Source organism: Leuciscus leuciscus, assembly GCF_965113295.1.
Source record: "Leuciscus leuciscus genome assembly, chromosome: 4".
Lineage (NCBI taxonomy): Eukaryota > Metazoa > Chordata > Actinopteri > Cypriniformes > Leuciscidae > Leuciscus > Leuciscus leuciscus.
This window is the reverse complement of record NC_138728.1, coordinates 5,174,869-5,181,868: the sequence shown is the minus strand read 5'-3', so window position 1 is coordinate 5,181,868 and position 7,000 is coordinate 5,174,869.

Below are 7,000 nucleotides of genomic sequence, written 5' to 3'. Positions count from 1 at the left end.
GCATTTGATAGACATTGGTAGCGCCCAATAAACGGCTCTGGGCATTCGTAAACCACGCTTCAAATACGAGAAAATGAACATGTGGTTCCCAGACCACGTCTCAATGAGACGAGGTCTGACGTTAGCCAGGCTATGTCATAATAGCTGTTTGTGAGTTTTAAAGATCAAATGCACAACAAATAAAGTTATTGTATCCAGAAAGTTCAATTCTTCTAGACAAGTCATCAGCAAATCCAGTCTCACTTCCTGTTACATATCTAAGAACTATGAGAGAATGATATTATATTATTATAATTATATTTATATTATGAGAAAATTAAAGTGTTTTTTTTACCTTTGATGCATGTAAATCTATTGTAGGAGACCTCCCAATCAAAATTAGAACCTTTAAAATAGCATAATAGGGCACAATAAATAGCAAAATAACCATTTTTACTCTTTAAACTATAAGTTCATTTAAAGGGCCCCTAGCTATTATGGATTTTGAAAATGACCTTTCATGTAGTGTGTAATATAGCTCTAAGTGAATGAAAACATTCAAAGTTTTAAATCTGAAAGTGCACCGTATATAAAGTTATTGTCTTTCAAAAGTAAGAGTCGACTCTTGTTTTTCAAACGAGTCATAAGCCGTTTCGTTGTGACGTCAATACGAAACATTAGCATATTGCGCGTGCAGACACCAGGGAAAACTTGAACGCCCTCAAACACTTCAGCTGATTCCTGTGGATACTGGATAGCATCATGTTGAGAAGATGCTGTGCTTTACAATGTGAAGGTAAAGCCAGTTTTGTTCACTGCCCAAGGATGATCATGTGAAGAATCGGTGGTTAAAATTCATCTTTATCCTGATACCACAGCAGTATAATCCTAAACTTTTGCTGTGTTCCCTTTATTTTACTGACAGACAACGCTTCTCAAATCTTGGAGTTCAATCCAGGATTCGCAAACCGCTTGCTCTTGAAAGATGGTGTTCAAAATACTTAGTTTTGAGTTTAATATTGTGTAGGTCTCCTGCTTCTGGCTAACTCACATTATTACTGTCTTACTGAAATACTTCAGTTGTGGGCCACTATTACCTAAAACTGTGTATATTAATGCAGATCATCTGTCGTTCTCACTACTTTGAGTAAAGATTAAGCATGGAGCAAGATTTGTTTTACCCACGTTCATGTTACATCAGTCATTCACGCTACAGCTCGGCTAATGTATGCACTGTTATTGATACAGTTTCCACATGTTCACCACAATAAATTAGAAAAATACTCGGTAAATAAATAAGTAGGCCTATAAGTAAAATAATCTGTTTGTTGATGGACATGCACTTGTTAATGCTGATGGTGAGGAATTACAGTTGTAACCTCTCATAATGTACCTCAAACCGAGTAGTGTAACACTGAGAAACGTCCTGCTCGAGTCGTCCTTGCGATGGAGGTTCGGGTTGAATGAATTCTTCCAATGTTTCATCACGCTCGGATTGATATGGTAAAATCAACGTCATTGTTCGTTACTCTGTTTAGTTTACGGTGTAGGAAGCCTCAGGACATGCAGAGCTGACGTTGTTGTTATGGCAATGGACGTTTTTGTTTTCGACGCGCGCTGTACGCGGTAAACCAATCACAACAGACTGAGCTGTCTGGCCAATCAGAGCAGAGTAGCTCGCGGAAAGAAGGGATTTAGAGAGATTGATTCATCTGACGAGTCGTTTGAGAATCATTGAAAATGTGGTGATGTGCAAATGTATATTATGAGAAAATTAAACCGTTTTTTGACATTTGATGCATGTAAACCTGTCGTAGAAGTCTCCAAAACAACATTAAAATAGTATAATAGGGGCACTTTAAATGCTACTCACATAACTGCTTACTACAAGCTAGAAATGTAGTCCTGCGCAGAAGCACATCTAATCGGGCCCTCTGATTTCTGCATGTATAGGGCACAACACCGTCCAATGCCATGTCACAGAAATATTAAACAGTATAAGCCTCCTATTTTGTTCAACACAATTTAGTTTATGTGGCATTAAAGAGATGCTGTGAACGGAGCTTCAAGTATGAGAGCATCTCAGTCAAGTTGCCTGGCAGCAGTGGGAAAAGCTCATTAGGTTTAGCGGCACATAACACCAACAGCTGGTACGTGCTAGTAGCTTTTTTTAATTAAAGTAATTTAGTTTTTCCCACAAAGTCCAAATGTGTGCTTCAGCTCCGTCTTTCTGCTTTATAAATGCAGAGTCAGAGCTCAAGACACTTTATCCCTTGATGGCTGAATCAAATCCTGGCACTTGAAAAATCACCAAAAAAAAGCCCTCTCCTTAACTTTACGTGATTGGAGCAGATTTATGCCATTTAGCAGGTGAATGAGTTTTAGACGAGTTTGCTGAGAACTCACGAGGGTCAATCAGTCTCTGATATGCTAAGGACTCCTCCAATCACATGAACAGGGCTGCAGAAAATCGCTACAGCTGATTGGATCAGACACTTGGAAACATGAATTATGACAGTCACAATTCCCAAATGTGTCAATTATCCTCGTTTGGGGGGAGATAGTCGCCCACATCAATATAAATGGGAAAGGGTAGTGTAAATGTTAAATATTTGGCATCATATACTTATTGTGCTCATATTTTACCCAAGTTTGCCGTATTTATTGAATCGGATTAGATATTCCAGGATCAACAAGAATGTTGCATTCAAGCACTTTAATCAACCAATCCCATTTGAGGGATAGATTTACAGTTAACGACAAGGGTTAAGTGCTTCTACACCATTCTTATTCACCTATCATTTCCCTCTGATTTTAGGGATGTTATAGGTAGGGTTAGGTTTAGGGGTAGGATAGGGTTAGTATGAATCACAAACAAATGACTTTTATGAACCGGTTCTTTTTAGTGAATAAAATACAGCATGTGTGGTACAAATTACCTTTATGAACTGCTTCTTTTTAGCAAATCAAAACCATACAGCACAACCAGAGAAGTATGATTCACGAACAAGTGACTTTTACAAACCAGTTCTTTTCAGTGAATCAAAACCATACAGCGCAACCAGTGTTGTACAATTGCTTACGAAATCACATACTGTATAGCAGGCACTGGTTTGAAACTTACTTTGCAACCAAAACATTTCTATATGTGACCCTGGATCACAAAACCAGTCATAAGTCGCACGGGTATATTTGTGGCAATATTATCGATTTTTTTTTTTTTTTTATGGCAAAAATCATTAGGATATTAAGTAAAGATCATGATCCATGAAGATATTTTGTAAATTTCCTACCTTAAATATATAAAAAATATATTTTTGTGAGTGGATGCAGCACAATCGTCAACAGAAATGGACAACTTTAAAGGCGATTTTCTCAATATTTTGCTTTTTTTGCACCCTCATATTCCAGATTTTCAAATAGTTGTATCTCGGCCAAATATTCCTATCTTAACAAACCATACATCAATGGAAAGCTTATTTATTCAGCTTTCATATGATGTATAAATCTCAAAAAAAAAAAAAAAAAATCTCCCATAAGACTGGTTTTGTGGTCCAGGGTCACATATAGTATGAATGAAATTTGGATGTACCACATCCGCCATGTTGTCACTGACATGTTAAATTAATCAGAATAATCAAATTGAATCGGAATGTAAAATGTATCAAGGAGCGTGTGTTAATACCCTGCCCTGGTGCTTAGAGTCTATTCTCATCTTACAGTGGTGAACTAGTAGTGGTTCTGACCAAAATTATGAGGCGAATAGATGCCAGCGGGGGAGGAGGGCTGAACTGAACTTGGATTTGGGCTAAGCAATTGAATCAAGTGTGACAGCTGAAAAAACAGATATTAAGGCCTTTCACTCGTATTCAAATGTCATATTGCTCTCACTGCAAAGAGCAGTCGGGATCTCTTCTATGCAATGAAGTACTTTATCTGTTAACAGCCGCAAATAAACCATCACGTCGCGGGATGGAAAGCATGAAAGTGTTCATTATTCCTCCAATAAATGAAGAGAGGGCTTCACAGCGCTGTGACATATCTGGCAGTGTTACAACGCTGTTGATTAGAGTGAAAAGCCTTGGATGTGGAATTCGTGTGTGCGTTTAATTTATCACGACAGAGCAACTATAAATTTTGCGCTTTTAACGGGGAGAAATGCACCAATGCAGTCTATTCAGAGAGCCGTCCATCATGCTGTCGTGAACCTCTATTAGGGGGAGTGCAATGTTTCTGAACATATAAATCAATTCTGTAATATCACCCCAGCATGCTGGACGACCACGGCTTCGGGCCTTTTCTCAGCCCTGTGTACAAGTGCGGGATCCCGGTCGGACGGCTCATTTTCGAGTCCCACCAAAGGAGAGATGAAAAGCAATTTCAACTAGGGCATAAATATCATTACCAGGTCAGACAGAAAGTAACTATGTGGGATTGCCTTGGACCATAAACGTAACTTACACAATATAACGTTTTGTACACTTGCTAGCCGTGCTGAAATTGGTGAGATGCTTGGCTTGCAGGTCTAGGTGACTGTGTCTTACTAAATCTTTTGAGGGCCAAATGGCAAGGACGGGAACTTTCAGTGGTAAGTGTTCCTACTGTACACTGCTTTTATTGATAAGAAGAGATATTAGTGCCATTTCAAAACTTTGTGAGCTGCCTCGCTGTCTCCTGCTTACATAGACAACTTTACAACAAAAAAGTGGAATGTTATTTAATGATACTAATAACTTAAATATCGGAGTCTGCGTCAGCACGAGTTGCTAATCAAATGGAATGCTAAATAAGGATAAATAGTACAAAGCATATACAAAATATTGGGTGAAATAATAAATTGTAACTCATTTTCACTGACATTTTTCAGTATTAAATGAAATACGTTTTCTCACTGGGTTATGGAACAGAGCTTTGGAAGTCACATGGAAATATTATTGATTTAAATAACAAATAATATGAAGACAATCAAAATCAGAAAACATTTCCATTTTTTTTAAGAAATGAATACTTTTGTAAAAGTGAAAGTAAAGACTTACATCGTTGCATTGTTTATCAAACAATGCTGAAAAATATTAATCACAATGATTTTCAACTGATAATAAGAATTTTTTTCTTGAGCAGAAAATCAGGATATTAGAATGATTTCTGAAAGATCATGTGACACTGAAGACTAGTCATAATGATGATAATGAAGAGATGATGCTGAAAATTCTGCTTAGCGTCACATAAATAAATTACATTTTTTAAATATATTAAAATAGAAATAGGTTATTTAAAATTTGAATAATATTTCACAATAGTCTTTTTACTATTTAATCAGATTAATGTAGCCTTGTTGATCATAAGAGACTTCTTTCAAAATCCAGACGGAACCCAAACTAGTGCATTTTAAAGAAATGTAGAACAAACACAGTTTTCAAGCAAAATAATAATAATAATAATAATAAATATGAAAAAAAGAAGAAGAAGAAAAAAAACATTGTTTTTTTACTTTCTGGTTGTCAAATGGTTGGTTAAAAGTAGCCTAACTATTAAACATTAATAGTAAATTAGATGTATCCAAATACTCTTCTGGGCAAGTACAACCTCAGACATACTGTATGTTTCCTGCTAGCCTGATGCCTCACACTTATAATGAACAGTGTGTTCTTGTGAAGCTTATCTCAGTTTTTTTAAAGCTAATGACAAAACAAATCTGTTTTAAGCAGCCTCAACACTGAGGGCTCACCATTTAATGGTAGATTTCATTTATTTGAATTAATAACTAAACACCAACATTCATAAGGGTAATGTTCATTTTAAGTAAAACGTGAATTACAATGAAAGGATTGTTTATCTAAAGGTGTCTGGGAAATGTTAATGCAGATAACGGCTTGTCCAGAAAGCAGCGAACAGTCACTCTAAATGTAATTACAGCATTTACTGCTTTCTCATCCGTGTAAGGGACAGGTCTTATTAGAGCACTGAGGTTAAGTTACTGAGCCGATGAATTGTCTGTAATGCTGTGAAACATGTGCCCGTGACACTAATAAGACGAGGAAACAAGCAAATATTAAACTTGTTGGGATTGGTATGTGGGGCCTACACCTTTGCTAACAGTGTTTGTTAACACTTAGCATTGTAACGCATGTTACGTAATCATATTACTGTTTAAGTAACTAGTAAAGTAATGCATTACTTTCATATTGTTACTTTTTTTAGTTATTTTTTCAAATAGTTACTATTTCAAATAAGTAACGCAAGTTATTTCATTTTACCATCTTGACTAACTCTTCTCCTGCCCTCATGTGGAGAGAAATCGTGAGTAAGTGCAACAGTCATTGTGTGCACTTGGTGAACATGATGGTTATTTTAGAGAAATGTATTTATTAAGATTAACCCCTGGAGATGAACCGTCTCGTTTTCGAGGGAGTCACTCATCTCACTTGCACAAAAACACAGTCAGTATCCCTCAAAATAAATAAAAACAGTGAAACGGAAACTCAAATTACGCAAACCTGCAATTAAATGTTAAATTACACAAATACACTTTATTTAATTTAATCTCACTTTATTAACCAATGTCTTTGCTGCTGACCTATCACATTTGTGTTTCTTTCTCTCTTTTTATTGCTGAAGTAAGCGTGTTGAACTTCCTTCTCCAGCGTCCTATTCGTCCAGAATGGCAGCACAGCTGAATGGTTTGTTTGAGCAGCGCCCTCTACTGTACAGGAGTGAACTGGCATTTCCTTCAGCCTGAGTTTATTCATTTCACTTTTGGTGTGAAAGGGTTATTACATTTGCATAAATAGAACATTTCTGTTGATGCTAAAAAATTAAAAACAAGCTAACCCAGCTCAGGTAAGAAATAGTAACGCAAAAGTAACGTAGCACAATTAGTAACGTTTTAGGGACAATATTGTTACACAATACTGACTGGGTGTAAGGGTGGATTTCCTGCAGTGGTTCAGTCTGCAAGACTGCTGAATGACTATTAGCAAGATGGTAGAAAACTGCACATTTCTTGTCTGTTCCACCCACT